We start from the raw sequence: 18554 nt of genomic DNA on the forward strand, positions 1-18554 counted from the left end.
CTTCCTGTGAAAGTTTATAAAAATAGGTTCTGGTAAGAGGTTTGACGTTTGTCTTTAAATAAAAAGTCTTGGCCATGATGTCATTTTCCGGCAGATGATTTACTTCCAAATTTTGATACACTATTTGTTACAATATTCACATGTATTAGTGATGAAAACAGTTTTTAAAGCGACCCTCGAAACATGTCCGCTTCCTGTCATCCTGGAAACCTCCAGCTGCAGGCTGGAGTTCTTATTCTGGATTTTGTTTGCAAGGTTTTGACACATGCTAATACTATGACAAAAACTAGAACAATGTGGAACTCACAGGTTGAGAATAATGATTACAGCAACTATCGGTAGCCGGCCGCGGTGGTCTCGCGGTTCTAGGCGCGCAGTCCGGAACCGTGCGACTGCTACGGTCGCAGGTTCGAATCCTGCCTCGGGCATGGATGTGTGTGATGTCCTTAGGTTAAGTTAGGTTTAAGTAGTTCTAAGTTCTAGGGGACTGATGACCACAGCTGTTAAGTCCCATAGTGCTCAGAGCCAGAGCCAACTATCGGTAATTATTTACGAGAATATGACGTTTATATTTTGTTGACAATGGTATACTTAATAGTAAAAGTGATTTTGGTGTGAACAGTTTTGTGAATCACTGATGATTTTTAATTCTAAATTACGACGCAATTTTCGTATTTAAAATTTAGCTATTTTCTATTTGGGATTTTATTTATTTATTTTATTTACACGAATGGGCCAACTAAGGACCGCGTTACAAATTATAGTTGATATACACTTTTTTCTTTCTCTTCTCTCGGGCTGCTCTTCTGCCTGCTGCCATTTTTTCCAGATGTTCAGCTGTTAGTTTCTTGTTGTTCTTCGGTTTTGTAGCCTCCTGAAAAACCTCGAATTCAGTTATTGCCCTTCTGTACTTGTCCCTATTCATTGAGTCCATTTCTGTAAGCCCAAGTTGACCGAGGTCTTTCTTTATTCCTTGCAACCAAGAGTTGGGTGTTTTCTTATGTTGAATTATATTGAAGATTTTCTTCGTTAATCTGCCACCATCCATTCTCACCAGATGACCAAAGAACATCAGCCTTCTCTTTCTCATTTCCGTTGCGACTGATTTAATAAATTGGTAGATCTCCTCATTGCTCATCTTTACACATTTTCACCAATTTTTTGTGTCCACCGAGAATCTTCCTCAGAATTACTCTTTCCTTCTTCTCGAGCTCATCTCTTAGTCCTTTGTTCCTGAAGGAGAGTGTTTCTGTTGCTTATTGAACTTCGGTTCTCTTCACTGTTTTGTAGTGTAGGCATTTTTTGTATTACAGCTTCTGTGTTATAATATGTGCTCTCCTAAGTTTAGCTACTCGAAGTTTGACTGCTTCTTTTTCTATGCCAGTATCCGTTATTGTTTCTCCCAGATATTTAAGGTGTTTGACCCTTTCAATACACCCAATAACTGTGTGCAATTCTTTGATTTCCTTATATTTTTTAGACATGAATTTAGTTTTTTTTCTTGTGATATCTGTAAACCAAAATTAGCTGCATGTTTTGCTGAGATTTTTATTTGTTTAATTGCATCTGCTATATTTGTGGACAGGAGAGCAATATCATCTGCAAAAGATAGTGCATGTATCGTAAGGCCTTTTAACTGATCCTCCAAAAGATATTCCCTTTACTTTTTGTTGTGTGTATTCCTCCAATGTCTCCGTCATAATCTTTTCCAAAGTGATGTTGAATAGAACTGGGGAGAGTCCAACCCCTTGTCTCAAACCCGTTTGGTTTTTAAAAGGTTCAGAAATGTTGCCTCGAAACTTGACTTTGGACTCGGTATCTGTCAGTGTTTGCTTTACTATCTCTCTAGTTTTTCTGTCAGTTCGAAGTTCCTTCAGATTCTAATGAGGCTTTCTCTGTCTATGGAGTCATACGCATTTCTAAAATCAATAAACGTCGTAACATGTAGTTGACCAGCACGTGTTCTAATTATGTTTTTAAGGTTAATAATTTGCTCCGAACATCTCCTCCCTTTTCTAGATCCACTTTGGTATTCTCCTATCTGTGCATCGAGAACTGGTTCAATCCTATTTTGTAATATCTTGGAAAGGACCTTGTATGGAACGGATAGAAGGGGAATCCCCCTGAAATTGTTCACATCTGATCTGTCACCCTTTTTGTGAAGTGGATGTATAAGTGCCGTCCTCCAATCTTCTGGGATCTTCTCGGTTCTCCAAATTTCCTTAATTACTGTACCGAGGTGCAGAGTTACTTTTTCCTAACCTAGTTTCAAAAGTTCAGCTGTGATCCATCTTCACCAGAATATTTGTTGTTCTCGAGGGATTTTATAGCTTCCCGGACTTTATTTAGAGTTGCTGGATGTGATTCTGCAGGGATTTCTTCTGGAGTTTTGAATTCCGTCTTCTCTGGAGGCGCTTTACAGTTGAGAAGGTCTTCGAAATAGTTTGCTAAAATGTTGCAATTTTCTTGGTCATTTGTACTTAATTTCCCTGATTTGTCACGAAAATTTAAACTGGGTGGTTCGTAACCTTTCAGGTGTCTTTTGAAAGATTGGTAATAGTCTCTGGATTTGTTTTGAGTGAAGTACACCTGTATTTGTTGAAGTGATAGTCTTTCATACAGCCTCTTTTCGTTTATGATTGTGTAGGAGGCTATTTTTCTACTTTCTCTGAACCTTTTCAGGTTGTTTTGTGTCGGATTCGATTTAAATTTTTGCCAAAGCAGGATATAACAGACAAAAATTAGGAAGCATTTCAGTGTCTCTGTCTAAGTTTCCGGATGAGATATAAAGTTCCAAAAAATGACTTAATTAATAATTTAACAATGTTGCACAATTTACAGTTTTTGTGTTTTGGTTCGTTACTGAAATTATATGGCCATTTCTATGATGTCAGTACGTTGTTTACATGTAACATGCATATTATCTCTTCCAAAAATTTAAGTTTTCTTGATAACTTTGTGGTTGCAAATTTTGGTTGTAAGTCTACACTGAAGGTAATTTCCGATTAGCTATAAAATCTGTCCTATATTTACAGTCTTTAGAAGTTATAGAGCGTCTACAAATGTTATCTGGCGAAATATTGTGTGAACAGTTTGAACAGATGGTAAAGATGAACAAGATAGTTTTACTGAATCGACCTATACCATGTCCATAATGTTACAACACGTCACAGTAAAAGGCCCCTAGACGGTCGCATCAATATACAGTGCACTCCCTACGACGGCAACGAAGGCGTATGTTCTCGTATGAAAACTGTCGTAAAGGTGCCCAGTGGCATCCTGTGATAGGTTGCAACAAGCATCTTACAACTTGTGTTGCAGTTCGGCTATGGTTCTTACAGGCTCTGGAGAACGATTAAGTTCCATCTTCGCCATGTCGAATACGTGCTCAGTTGGCGAGAGATCTGGTGAGCCTATTGACCAGGACAGATGTTGCACACCATGTAGAGCACGTTGCGTCGTATGTGGACCTGCATTTCCTGCTAAAAAAGATCATCACCTTCCTGTCGAAGAAGTGGCAGTAGCTCAGTACCGCGGGGGTAACAAACTGTGATATGTAGCGGCCACTGGTTACAATACCCTACAGTAACACTAAAAGAGAGTTCGAATTGTAACTAATGGCCCGTCACACCATGAAGCGTGGGATGGTACCTGTGTGTCGTGGATGAATGCATTCCGAAAATGGCCGCTCACTACATCTATGCTATACACGCTTACGCCAATCACTCGCACACAGACGGAACCTCCTCTTATCACTGAAGACTGTAGAGTGCCATCGTAGTCTCTAGTCGACTCTTTCACAACACCAGAAAGTCGTGCTTTCCGGTGTCGTTGTGTCAGTGCTAACCTGGCCACAGCCACGATGTTAGTTCTGCTACATGTGGACGTTCCCCAACGTTTTTTTTGTTGCCCAACTGAAAGTGGCTAATTATTTTCCTGTTGTGTGGTAATGTATAGTCATATTTGCAGGTATTTTATCCATGTGGTAATGTGAAATTGAACTCATGACTAGAGAAACAGTGAAGACCGTATTTAGGTTCGTAAGTAATCTCGTAATTCTTGAAAAGTGTTCAGCAGTGCAAAAGAATAAAGCAAACTGCCCCATTAGCAATTATAAAAGCAATCTGACTGCTAGAGAAATATGAAATATAAATAATTACCAAAAATGTCCTGTCTGAAAAGTGTGTCACGGTTGAAATGTTAATTGTATCATATGTAAATTATAACTGACCTGTCTGTTTGCACAATGAATAATTGCTGAGCTGCTGCTATCTCCAAACTGCTGTCGCTGCTGCTGTTACGCTTAACAAAAATTCATACTATTACACTACTTGGTGATACGACGTGCAGTGCGTGTTTTAAACTACAGAGACATCCACAAAACGTCTGTGCTAGTAAATTTCATTACTCCAGTGATAATTGTTGATTAAACTTCTGTCGCTGAGAAACTCGGGGAAGCAAAATTATATATGTGAAAATTGAAGTAAAGAGATGAATGTTGATTGATCGAGAAACAATAAAGTAACTGTATTAAGAAAACATTAAATCACTAAGACAAAGTATTTGAACACTACAAATATTAAAAATTCACTTTATGTTAACAGTGGAAAAACCTGAATAAATTCTTTTTACTTTCTTAGAAATAAATATGCTATTCATCTTTGAGGAAAAATCAGTAAATCACACATTGTTATGTTATAAAAAAATCTCCAATTGTCAATCCATGACAAATTAATTACTACGCTTGAATGCCTCGGCAAATGCGCTATTACAGTATCTTTTGAAGTCTTCTGAATGAATTTATAAAATATCTCTCCACAAATGAAAAATAATGTAAAAAAATTATTGGCTGCGCACAGCACGGCCTAAACGCATCTTAATCCATCACAAGATACATCTCGACTGCTTCTCTCTCCCCCCGCCTCTCTCCAAGACTGCATTCCATTCACACGCAAAGGTTCTAGTGTCTCGGAGTGCAAACTCTTTGGTAGAAATGTTGCCCGCTATTACTCAGGCGCTATTGTAGCTTTACTACTTCGCGAGACATCCAAAATATTGCCAGAATTACAATCTGCTGTATAAAACAAAACCCTTACAACATCAGTTGTAACATCTGCCTAGATGTCTACCCTACATGACGTTCGGTCGGCCACTGCTGGTCCCACAATGCGTCGCTCTTTATGTGCATCTGCACTACGCGGACGTCCAGAACCTAATCAACAGGTGCGGGAATGTCACACAGATCACTGCTAAAAGGAGCGACACACAATCGATACAATGTGGCCGCCATATATAGCAACCCATACGTCCATCCAAGTCTCCGCAAACCCATAATGCGACACTGTTCAAATAGCCGAAGTTGTGCAACAGGAGTACGTAATCGTCGACGGGACATAGTTGTACCCAGAAAAAATGTTGCACTCACAGTTCGCCTATAGCCTCGCCACAGTTACTGCCTCCAGAGTAACAGAGAGCGCAAAACAGGCTTCCTAGATATATTTGATCGACGATGATCGTGAAAGATGAATCACTAATACTACAACGCCTCCGGAGGCACATATTGTATAGCTCCGTGACACTGAACGCAGTCCTTGAGGGTTGCAATTTTTTTCGGCAGAGTATGTAGGCTACAAATAGTTCTTGAGAGACGTGGCATTGACTTTATTTATTCGTATATTACAATACTGTAGAATGTATACGCCAGTCTACAGTCTACCATATATTAGACTTAATTAGGATAAAGAGAAAATCAAATTTGAAAGAGGAGTCAGAAAAGAGAGATTTTACACTATCGAAACTATTCCTGGATTTTTAAGCCGGAAAAACGGAAAACGTCTGCGCGTTACAGCACTTATTTTAGAGAACAAGTCTGAAAACGAACCATGAAAATCATCGATAATAAGATTAAAATAATGGTTAACCAAAGCATTGAAACAAAAATAGGACAAATGAGCAATAAAGTTGCAGGACACATTATTGAGTTTTTGTGTTTCGGGTAGGTGGCCTAGTGTGCTTTTGGTAAATTAGATAGCACTGTCAAAATTAAGCTTCTGATGTGTCTGCAAGCGAAGGCTTATAATTGTTAATGTACACTGAAGAGCCAAGCAACTGGTACACCTACCTAATAACGTGCAGGGCCCCCGCGAGAACGACTTGTCATGGACTCAACTAATGTCTGAAGTAGTGCTGAAGGGAATTGACACCATAAATCGGTAGGAGTACGAAGGGGTGGAGATCTCTTCTGAAGAGCACGTTGCAAGTCATCCCAGATATGCTCAATAATGTCATGTCTGGGGAGTTTGGTGGCGAGCGGAAGTGTTTAAACTCAGAGTGTTCCTGCAGCCACTCACTAGCAATTCTGGACTTGTGGAGTGTCGCATTGTCCTGCTAGAATTGCCTAAGTTCGTCGGAATGCACAATGGACATGAATGGGAGCAGGTGATCTGACAGGATGCTTAAGTACGCATCACCCGTCAGAATCGTATCTAGACATAACAGGGTCCCATATCACTCCAACCGCACATGCCCATATCACTACAGAGCCTCCACCAGCTTGAACAGTCCCCAGCTGACATGCGGGGTCCATGCATTCATGAGGTTGTCTCTGTACCCCTACACGTCCATTCACTCGATACAATTTGAAACGAGACTCGTATGACCAGGAAACATGTTTCTAGTCATCAACAGTCGAATGCCGTTGTTGATGGGCCCAGGCGAGGCGTAAAGCTTTGTGTCGTGCAGTCATCAAGGGCACACGAATGGGGCTTCGGCTCCGAAATCCCGTATCGACGGTTTCGTTGAATGGTTCGCACGCTGACACTTGTTGATGGCCCAGCATTGAAATCTGCAGCAATTTGCGGAAGGGTTACACGTCTGTCACGTTGAACGATTCTCTTCAGTCGTCGTTGATCCCGTTGTTGCCGCAGTGATGGAGATTTGATGTTTTACCGGCTTCCTGATCTTCAGGGTACACTCGTAAAATGGTCGTACGGGAAAATACCCACTTCATCGCTACCTCGGGGATGCTATATCGTATCGTTCGTACGCCGACTATAACACCACGTTCAAATTCACGTAAATCTTAATAACCTGCCACTGTATCAGCAGTTCCCGATCTAACAACTGCGCCAGATACTTGTTGTCTTATACAGGTGTTGCCGACCGTAGCGCCGTATTTTGCCTGTTTACATATCTCTGTATTTGAATACGTATGCCTATACCAGTTTCTTTGGTGGTTCAGGGTATAAGGGACACACAAAAATTTTCCATTTGAAGACTACACCAACTGAAGTCCTACAAGTCGGTGCTTATATTCACGCATACACTCTGAGGGGGGAAAAGAAAAAAAAAAAGAAGGAAAACGGGAAAACGACGCATCGTGAAAGAATTATCCGAATGGGACGGTAATACGTAGATATGATGTTCAAACACAGACCAACAAATAATTATAATGTCAGAAAACTTGCATGCTTCATACGAGAGAAAGAACTTCAGAAATTCAGCAGGTTAGTAAAGCGTTGGCCCACCTCCTGTCCTTATGTAAGCAGTTATTCGGATTGGCGTTGATAGAGCTGTGTGATGTCCCCCTCAGGGATGTTGTGCCAAATTGGCGCGTTGGATCGTCAAAATCCCGAAGTGATAGAGAGCTCTGTATATAACACTCCAAACGTTGTCAGTTGGGGAGAGATTCGGCGATATTACAGACCAAGGAAGGGTTTGGCAAGCACGAAGACTTCTTCTTCTTCTTCTTTCTTGGCTCTACAGCTCATGAAGAGCCTTGGCCTCTTCTACAATTTCCTTCCATTTCTCTCGGTCCTTTGCCAATACTCTCCAGTTTCTATAGCCCATCTTCCTAAGATATTCGATTACTCCATCTTTCCATCTGGCTGTTGGTCGACCACGCCCTCTCTGCCCTCCTGGCTTTTCTTGTAATATTCTATTTTGGTACCTCTGTATCATTCATGCGAGCCACATGCCCCGCCCACCTCAGTCTACATGATTTCACTATCCTTCTGATGGGTTGGTCTTTGTATGTGATATACAACTAATGGTTGTAAACAACCAGTAGAAACACTCGCAATGTGCGAGTGGACGCTATCTTGCTGAAATTTAAGTCCAGGATGGCTTGCCATGAACGGCACCAAAACAGGGCGTAGAATATCATCGACGTATCGCTGTATTGCAAGGGTGCCGCGGCTGACAACCAAAGGGGTCCCAGACCATCACTCCTAGTCGACGGGCCGTCTGGCGGGTGACAGTCGAATTGGTATCCCACCACTGTCCGGGGACGTTCTCAAATACGTTTCCGGTCTGGAATCTCATTGAAACAGGTCTTCAGTGGTAAGTCCCGCTTCGAACTGAACACCGACGACTAGCGAAGACGCTTCTGAGTCGCCCTAGACAGCGTTGGGATACCTGTGTGACGGTCACCTGCCATGACGCCCGACAACCAAGACTGATAGTCTGGGGTGCCGTTTCTTTTAACAGAAGACTCCTTGGCTGCCATCCGCTGCACCCTTACAACACAGCTGTACGCCGACAGTATTCTACCCCTTATTTTGTTGCCCTTCATGGCAGCCCAGCCTGAGCTTACATTTCAGCAAGATAATGACCGCCTGCACGCAGCGAGAGTTTCTACTGCTTGACTTTCTGCTTGTCAAACCCTACCTTGGCCAGAAAGGTCGTCGGATCTGTCTCAAACTGAGAACGGTTAGCATTATGCGCAGGGCCCTCCAACCAGATCGGGAATTTTAGGATCTAATGCGCCAATGGGACATAATTTGAGACGGTATCCCTCAGGATACACTCTGTTGATGTATCGTGCATAGGAGACATGGGTGATTAAGTAATTGTCAATATCAATGAAATTCTCCAACAGCCCTATAACTGAGGTGTTACATTATTTTATTTTGAAGGCTACCAGTTTCGGTAGCCTTCAAAATAAAATAAATTAACATTTCAGTTACACAGCTGTTGTATAATTTCATTGATATTGACAATTACTCTATCAATCGTTCCAAGCCGAATAACTGCTTGCATAAGGGCAAAAGTGGACCAACACGGTACTGACTTGGTCAATTTGTGAAGGTCTTTCTGTTGAATAGTTCATCAAGTTTTTCTGAGATTGTAATCATTTGTTAGTGCCTACATGTACATTACATCTACCGATTTCCGTACTATTCTAACAATTCCTTCTTGGGGCGTCATCATTTTGTCTTTTTGTCTTAGAGCGTATGTAACACGTAATGTACGAGAAAGCAGAGTGTTTGTCACCTACGAATCCAAAAGTCTGTTAATTAGAGTTATTGGGAGAAACAGGAAAATTAATGCTTCAAGGGCTACAATGAAGAAACAGTCTTTTTCTTATCACGTTAACGAAACTTAAATGGAGCTGTGTAGGATATGTCGTGGCCAGATGAATGGGTGTTGTTTGGGCCAAAGAGATTCATTGTTGAATTTTCAAAAGGTAAGATACGATCTAGAAGACTATTTAATGGAAAGCGGGTAATTGATAACAGAAAATATCTTCTGTCTCGCAGTGTTTGGCAAATGGAGGACGATTGTAATGTTTCAGGGGAAAGGGAAGAAGTGGAAAAACAGATGAGAGGCACCGTAGTGTTCCACACAGACTATATGTATTTCTTCACACGTGATGTGAACTTATACAGGGTTATTCAGAACTCCACCAACAAAATTTCTGTGGTTTTAATATGGAAAAAGATGCCTGATAAACAAGGGCGCTAAATTCATGTCTTGCAAGCTAAGAGTACTTGTTCATGTTCGCTACTGTGAAACAGCGCTCTTCTACTGGACATAACTGATCAATAATACTGCCTACCAAAATATGGAAAGTGAAGAGCTTGCAGTAGAAGAAATGTGTTTCACAGTATCGAAGATAAAAAAGTGCTAATAAATCTTAACATGTGTGTTTTAGAGCCCTTGTTTACTCCACCATTTTTATTTGATTTGGTCCATACTACCACCTCTGAAAACTGATCAATGCTGTTCTGACTCGTCCTGGACATGCAGTACTTTGGTTTGGAGACGGATGGTCCCATTTTGACTTGAGGCTGTAATTATAGGGTGCAGTGTCTTCAGTTTCTACGCTGAGGAACACTGAAAATAGCGTACCCAGAATTTAGAAATGTGTAATTGCGATATTATGCACGTAAGTTCAGTAGCATTCGATCTGCAAATGACCCATGTTTGGTGCCAGTGCGCAAGCCCATTGACCCTGCAGTGGCGCTATTTAAACGAACGGAGGCATAGCGGACGAGTGATGCAAGTGTTGATTTCATCCCGACTCGAGGACATTCGGAGCGCAGAATGTCAGGTAGACGTGTTAGATGACATTTCTGGCAGTTAAGCCAGCTTGTGAGGGGCTTATTCATCGACATGAAAACCACAGGCTGGTCGACATGCCGTGTGGCTCGCCAGGTCGATCGTTCCTAGCGTTCCGTCACAGGATGTCTGGAGCAGTGGACACGAGATGGCACACACGTGTGACGTACCGGGTCTGGAGCGACCAGGAAGATGACGAGGCGAGGGTATCGAAGGTTCGTGCAGCAACCGATCGTGGATTCTGCAGTGACTCGCTCCATCAAACAAGCAAATGTATAGGTGCCAGTTGTGCCATAAACCATTTTCAGACGCCTTGCGGATGCGAATTTGCAATCCAGACGCCCGTGTAGTGTACTGCTTTTAATACCGGGACATCAGCGACTTAGCCTACAGTGGTGCCAATCCGAAAAGACGTGAACTGCCACAAACAGACAAAACGTGGTGTTCAGTGATGAATCCCGATACGTTATGGGGACGGTTGACAGCCGTTAACGGGTGTGGAGGCAGACTGGTAAACGGTACAGTTCCATCCACGCTGTCACGCACCATACCTGATGCAAAACCGGCATAATTGTCTGGGGTAGGGGGAGGGTGGGGGCGGGGACATAGGCTACGATAGAACTGTAGTACGTGTATTTGGAACTTTAACGAGCCAGTGTTATGTGTGACATTCTTCGAACCCCATGTGGTCTACCAGGGGCGCTTTGCCAGCTTTGCTCGTCCGCATAACAGCTCGAGTTGCTCAAGACTTCCTACTTCATGTTCCGAATCTGCTCCCCGGACTTGTCCCCTGTAGAGAATACGTGGGATCAATTAAAACACCAGATGCCACCGTGTCACTCTGTACGTGATTTGAAGGAGGCTGTTCAAGATTTGTGGACCAGTCTGCCTCAGGACAACGTCGGACATCTAATCAACTCGATACCGGACAGTGTTGCGGCATGTACTGCAGCGAAAGGTGGTCCAACGCGTTATTGATGTTGCACTGTATTCTGATTTTTTTGATGCGACCAGCCACGAATTCCTGTCCAGTGCCAAGCTTTCATCTCAGAATACCACTTGCTACCTATATTCTCAATTATTTGCTGGATGTATTCCAGCCTCTGTCTTCCTCTACAGTTTTTACCCTCTGCAGCCCCTCTAGTACTACAGAAGTTGTTCCTGATGTCATAACAGATGTTCAATCATTCAGTCCCTTCTTTTTGTCAGTGTTTTTTCGTTTATTCCAATCCTCGCCGATTCTGTGCAGAACCTCCTCTTCCTTGGCTTATGAGTCCACCTAATTTTCAACGTTCTTCTGTAGCACAACGTCTCAGATGCTTCAATTTTCTTCTGTTCCAGTTTTCACATAGTCTGTGTCTCACTACCACACAGTGTTGTGTTCCAAACATACATTCTCAGAAATTTATTCCTAAAATTAAGATATCTATTGTCCAGGGTCTGCTTTATATGTCCTCTTTGGTCCTTTTGCTGCATAGGGAGTAGAATTCCTTAATTTCATGTACTTTGTGATCACCAGTTATGATATTACGTTTCTTGCTGTTCTCTTTTCTGCTAATTCTCGTTACTTTCGTCTATCTTCGGTTACAATACGCCGTTCTTTCCATTCAGCAGGTCCTATAATCCTTCTTCACCTTCAATGTCATCAGCGAATCTTAACATGATATCCTTTCACCTTGAATTTTAATCCTTATCTTGAACTTTTCTTTTATTTCCTTAATTGCTTCTTCGACGTATGGATTGAACAGTAAGGGCGAATGACTACACCACTCTCGTCCAACCTTTCTAATCCGAACGCTCTTGTTGTTCCGTCTTGGTTCTTGTACGTAATGAATATTACCCACCTTTCCCTATTTGCCTCGTGATGACTGGGTGTTGTGTGATGTCCTTAGGTTAGTTAGGTTTAAGTAGTTCTAAGTTCTAGGGGACTGATGACCATAGATGTTAAGTCCCGTAGTGCTCAGAGCCATTTGAACCATTTTTTTCCCCTATTGCTCACCTCTATTTTTCTCTATCCCTAGTTTTGTCTACTTGTACCCACTGTACTTGTATACGTGTCTTCATTTTAGGATCAAGTGAATCTCGCATCCATTACATTATGACTAATAAATTTCATTTCGATCAGATTCTCACCTCTTCATGCGCTGTTTTCAATGTTCTTGAGTGTATAGATAATGGTTGCATGCCAAAAAATGTTATATAACTGGAAGAGATAAAGTTAAGGGTCCGCTCTAGATGGAATTAGGATGAAGAGTATAAACACGATTGCAGACTCATATGTGGAATTTTCTTTCATCATTATATTTTGGAAAAATATCAGCATCGGTCATAAATATTGAAATCCTTTGTTTTACAGATCTATTTCGGTCTCTGTGGGACCATCGTCAGTCCAGATTATTCGAACATTATAGCACTATATTTACTATGAGATGTAACATGTACTGTCATGATTACTACCAACAGATATCACCACCTCTACTGCATGCAATAATTTTTAAATTTAAGAAGAGCCTTTCTTGTAACCTTATGAGTTGCCGATCGAACGTACAGTAAAAGTGAACATATCTATTGGAACTAATCATCACAGTATATGTTACACCTCATACAAACTGTTCTGCTACTATGATATGGGCCCATAAGATTCGCATAATTTGGACACAATGACCGAAATCGACATGTAAAATAAAGGATTTAAATATTTTCGACCGAAGCTGCCATTTATCCAGAACCTATTGACATTAATAAGGTCGTGGTGCAAACGATTCCGAATGGAATTAAACACGTTTCATCATTGGCATTTTAAAACGTACATTCAAGTCAGCTGTTGGATTCGAGGCACCAAGCGTTGCCCGAAGACCACAGAGGGTAGTTAGAGAAAGCTCAGAGAGTCCCTGTATGCAATATAATGCAAAAAGCCAAAAGTTAGTTTTCTGAAAGTGCGCTGTGACAACTGAAAGATGCTTTGTATTCACTGATCTATATACATTCACACCAAGTGCCGTTTAGTACTGTTTTGTATTTGCAGCATAAAACTTCGAATTAAATGCAGCAGTAACAGCTACATCAAAGTTAACGTGTTGCGACTGTCGCATTACCAATTCCATTCCAATTCAGCCACTGCCGCTTTCAAACTGCATGTATAAATTTCTCTGCCGGTCTTCGCGGAATACAAATTTGTTGCGACGGTTCTCGGCGGCCGTTCCCCTGTAGTTTGCCTCGCTTCACAGTCCGGCATTAATTCCAATAAGGAAGTTAAAAGAGAAGCAGCCAGTTAGTCCCAGTGTAAAAGTTGGAGTGGCACAGGCTGGATATACTTTCTCAAAGTCATCGTCATAACATAACATTTCCTAACTATTCTATTGATGCTTTTTCAGCAACAGAAATGTGTCACCACCGAGGGCACGTGAGTATTTATGCACTTGGGATTACATTTCGTCACCATAAAGTGATATCGTGGTAGTGGCAGGTGTGAATGAAAGAGAGGGGGGAGAGTGACGGCTGTCATAGGTGTTAAGTGCCTCCCCCTCCCATTTCCAAAGAATATTTTACTGACAACGGCCGGCGGGGGTGGTCGAGCGGTTCTAGGCGCTACAGTCTGGAACCGCGCGACCGCTACGGTGGCAGGTTCGAATCCTGCCTCGGGAATGGATGTGTGTAATGTCCTTAGGTTAGTTAGGTTTAAGTAGTTCTAAGTTCTAGGGGACTGTTGACCTCAGAAGTTAAGTCCCATAGTGTTCAGAGCCATTTGAACCATTTGAACTGACAACGGCTATATATTGTTCTGCAAACTATAAGGACGAGCTAAACAAAGTAGCATTCAAGGGGAAAGTATATCAGTGATAAGATTCACTGATGACATCGCTATCCCTAGTGAAAGTGAAGTGGAATTGCAGGTTCTGCTCTATTAAGTACAGAATATGGATGTAAGGTAAATCGAAGAGAGACGAATGTAATGAGAAGCAGCAGAAATAACGACAGCGACAAACTTAACATGAGGACTGGTGATCAAGAAGTAGATGGAGAACTGTGCTACCTGGGCAGCAAAATAACTCGTGACTGACGAAGCGAGAAAAACGTCAAAAGCAGACTAACACAGGCAAAAAGGGGTTTCCTGGCCAAGAGAAGTCTACTAGTATCAAACATAGGTCTTGATTTGAGGAAGAAATTCTGAGAATGTACGTTTGGAGCACTGCATTATATGGAAATGAAACATGGACTGTCGAGGAAACCGGAACAGAAGAGATCGAAGTATTTTAGAGGAGGTGCTAGAGGAACGCTGAAATTTGGGCTGACTGGGAAGGTAAGCAATAGGAGATTCTCTGCAGAATGAGCGAGGAGTATATGGAATAACGAATGGACAGGATGGTTGACATCCGTTAAGACATTACTGAGTAAGTTGCATGGAACTAGAGGGAGCTGTAGAGGGTAAATGAAATGATCGTCTGGCATTGTTGGCCGGAAGGCCCCGTCCGCGGAAGTTCGGCCGCCTGGTGCAAGTCTTATTTCCGATACCGCCACGTTGGGCGACTTGACGATGGTGATGATGAGATGATGATGGTGAGGACAACACAACACACAGTTCACACGGGGAGAAAGTCTCCATCCCGGCCGGGAATCGAATCTGTATCCGCTGCATAGTAGGCATGCATGGAACTGTTCAAGCTGGTGGAGACTCTGTAATGGTCGTGGGCCGTGTGCAATTGGAGCGATATTGGACCCTTATTACCTCTAGATAGGACTCTGATAGCTGACACATACGTAAGCATCCTGTCTGGTCACCTGCATCCGTTCACGTCCATGGTGAATTCCCACGGACTTGGGCAATTTCAGCAGGACAATGCGACACCCTACACTTCCAGAATTGCTACAGAGTTTCTCCAGGAATACTCTTCTGACTTTAAACACTTCCGCTGGCTAGACATGAACAATATATGGAAATCTGGGACGCCGTGCAACGTGCAGTTCAGAAGAGATCTCCATCCCCTTGTACACTTAAAGATTTATGGACAGCCCTGTAGGATTCATGGCGTCAACTCCCTCCAGCAGTACTTCAGGCATTATTCGGGTCCGTGCCATGTTATGTTGTGGCTCTTCTGCGTGATGGCGGGGTTCCTACACGATATTCGGCAGGTGTACCAGTTTTTTTGACTCTTCAGTTTATAATATATACATATATAATGGCGAAAGGATGTTACCAAACATCTCGAAAAGTTCTTGACCAATTTACTTCGTATTTGTGCATGATACTCTAATAAACATTCGGACGGACACAGGCTACGTATTTTTCGTATGTATAATACATAAATACAGTATAAGACACGATGCAACGACGCGCCAGAAATCGGTAGATGTACATGTACAGACAAACAGATGAATACAACGCTCACTGCGAAGCGAGACTAATCACTGAAGGCGATTCTACTTGAGTCAATGAGATTCCAGGCCGAAGACTTGTCTGGAGACGCCCGGACAGTGACTGTCGCCCGCCATTCGGCCTGACAACCAGGACTGACAGTCTGGGTGCCTTGTTTTTCATACCGGAACCACTTTGGTTGCCATCTACGTCACAGTTGCAGCACAAAGAGGCGTTGACGATATTCTACGACCCGTTTTGCCCTTCATGGTAAGCTATTCTCGACTTACAGTTCAACAAGATAATTCCCGCCCGCCAAACCCTACCTTGGCCTGCAAGATGCCAGATCACTCCCCAGTTGAGAACGTTTGGAGCATTATGGGCAGGGCCCTTCAACCAGCTCAACGTTTTCACGATCTAACTAGCAACAAGCACAAAATTTGCCCCGAGGACTCACAACAACTTTATCAGTCACTACCAAGGCGAATAACTACTTCCTTAAGCACCAGAGGTCAACTAATGCGTTTTTGACTTGCTCAATTTGTGAAGTTCTTTTTGTAAATCAAGTCATCCAATTTTTCTGAAATTGAAATTATTTGTTTGTCTGTACATGTGCATCACATCTAGTGATTTCCTTCCGATTCCAAAAGTTAATTCGAGATGTGTTTACTTTTATTTGTCTTACAAGGGGAGGCCAAGACGTTTGGAACGCGATTTACAGTAAACTTCGTACACTTTTAGTACTCCATGAGGACAACAAAATGTGTAAGCAGTAGCGCGTACTTCGCAAGCGTTGTTGAGAAAATTGCAAGATAATTTCCGTCGTCAAATATATACCTGTGCGGCACCATTTTTACCACGAAGCGGCAGCAGCCGAGTGGTTAGCGTTCAAGCCCCGTAATCGCTGGATCGAGTCCCGTTCGTCAGTTTTTTTTTATTTCCAACACAGTCATTTTCTTTACTATTTATTTTACAATTAATATAATGGGAAAAATACGTGTAATCGAATGAACTTTTATTAAATTTACAATGTTATTTCGCAGTCTACATATTTTTATTATCACAAATAATATAATATTCATAACTATCAACTAGTAAACGGCCAAACGCATAAAGTGATACTGAAAATGTATGCTTGTCAGTGATTTGAGAAATCCCTTATACCTGGAAGGAGCCCGAAACGACTTGTTACCTCCAAGTTTTGACCGGCACAGGCGGCTTTAGAATTGTACAATTAATCGTCGCTTTCGACATTACGAGCACAAGTTGCAGGATGGTGTTTTTCGTAAAAACATGAAAAACTTAGTTGAACGGCACCATCTGCATTGAATAAATGCTATGTTTCAGCATACGCAAGGTCTTTTGAGGTTTTCCATGGAAAAAACAAACCTCGTTAACATTTTCAAAAACCCCTCTTTCACACGACATTTGGAAGCAAACCATGCATAACGTAGCATTTCCTAAAATATCAGCACTGATAATTGGTTATACAATATCGATTGTATTTTAATAGCGTCTCCACGAGAAGCAGTTACTCGTTCTCTTTCGGTTAAATACGAACAATTTTGAAGACACGGACAAGCATACATTTTCAGTATCACTTTATGCGTTTGGTCGTTTACTAGTCGACATTTATGAATATTATATTATTTATGATAATAAAAATTTGTAGACTGCCAAATAACATTGTAAATTACATAAAAGCTCATCCGATTACACTTATTTTTCCCATTATACAAATTGTAATGTAAATAGTAAAGAAAATGACTGTGTTGGAAATAAAAGAAAAAAACTGACGAACGGTACTCGATCCAGCGATTACGGGGCTTGACGCTAACCACCTGGCTGCCGCCGCTTCATGGTAAAAATGGCCACGCACAGGTATGCAGGGTAGTCCATTGATCGTGACCGGGCCGAATATCTCAAGAAATAAGCGTCAAACGAAAAAATTATAAAGAACGAAACTTGTTTAGCTTGAAGGGGGAAACCAGATGGCGCTATGGTTGGCCCGCTGGATGGCGCTACCATAGGTCAAACGGATGTCAACTGCGTTTTTTTAAGTAGGAACCCCCGTTTTTATTACATATACGAGTAGTACGTAAAGAAATATGAATGTTTTAGTTGGACCACTTTTTTTCGCTTTGTGATAAATGGTGCTAAATAGTCACAAACGTATAAGTACGTGGTATCAGGCAGCATTCCGTCAGTGCGGACGGTATTTGCTTCGTGATACATTACCCGTGTTAAAATGGACAGTTTACCAATTGCGGAAAAGGTCGATATCGTGTTGATGTATGGCTATTGTGATCAAAATGCCCAACGGGCGTGTGCTATGTATGCTGCTCGGTATCCTGGACGACGTCATCCAAGTGTCCTGACCGTTCGCAGGATACTTAGGTTATTTAAGGAAATATGGAGTGTTCAGCCACATGTGAAACGTCAACCACGACCTGCAACAAATGATGATGCCCAAGTAGGTGTTTTAGCTGCTGTCGCGGCTAATCCGCACATCAGCAGCAGACAAATTGAGCAAGAATTGGGAATCTCAAAAACGTCGGTGTTGAGAATGCTACAACATCGATTGCACCCGTACCATATTTCTATGCACTAGGAACTGCATGGCGAAGACTTTGAACGTCGTGTACAGTTCTGCCACTGGGCACAAGAGAAATTACGGGACGATGACAGATTTTTTGCACGCGTTCTATTTAGCGACGATGCCTCATTCACCAACAGCGGTAACGTAAACCGGCATAATATGCACTATTGGGCAACGGAAAATCCACGATGGTTGCGACAAGTGGAACATCAGTGACCTTGGCGGGTTAATGTATGATGCGGCATTATGGGATGAAGGATA

This window comes from Schistocerca piceifrons, chromosome 6 (genome assembly GCF_021461385.2).
Source record: "Schistocerca piceifrons isolate TAMUIC-IGC-003096 chromosome 6, iqSchPice1.1, whole genome shotgun sequence".
Classification (NCBI taxonomy): Eukaryota; Metazoa; Arthropoda; class Insecta; order Orthoptera; family Acrididae; genus Schistocerca; species Schistocerca piceifrons.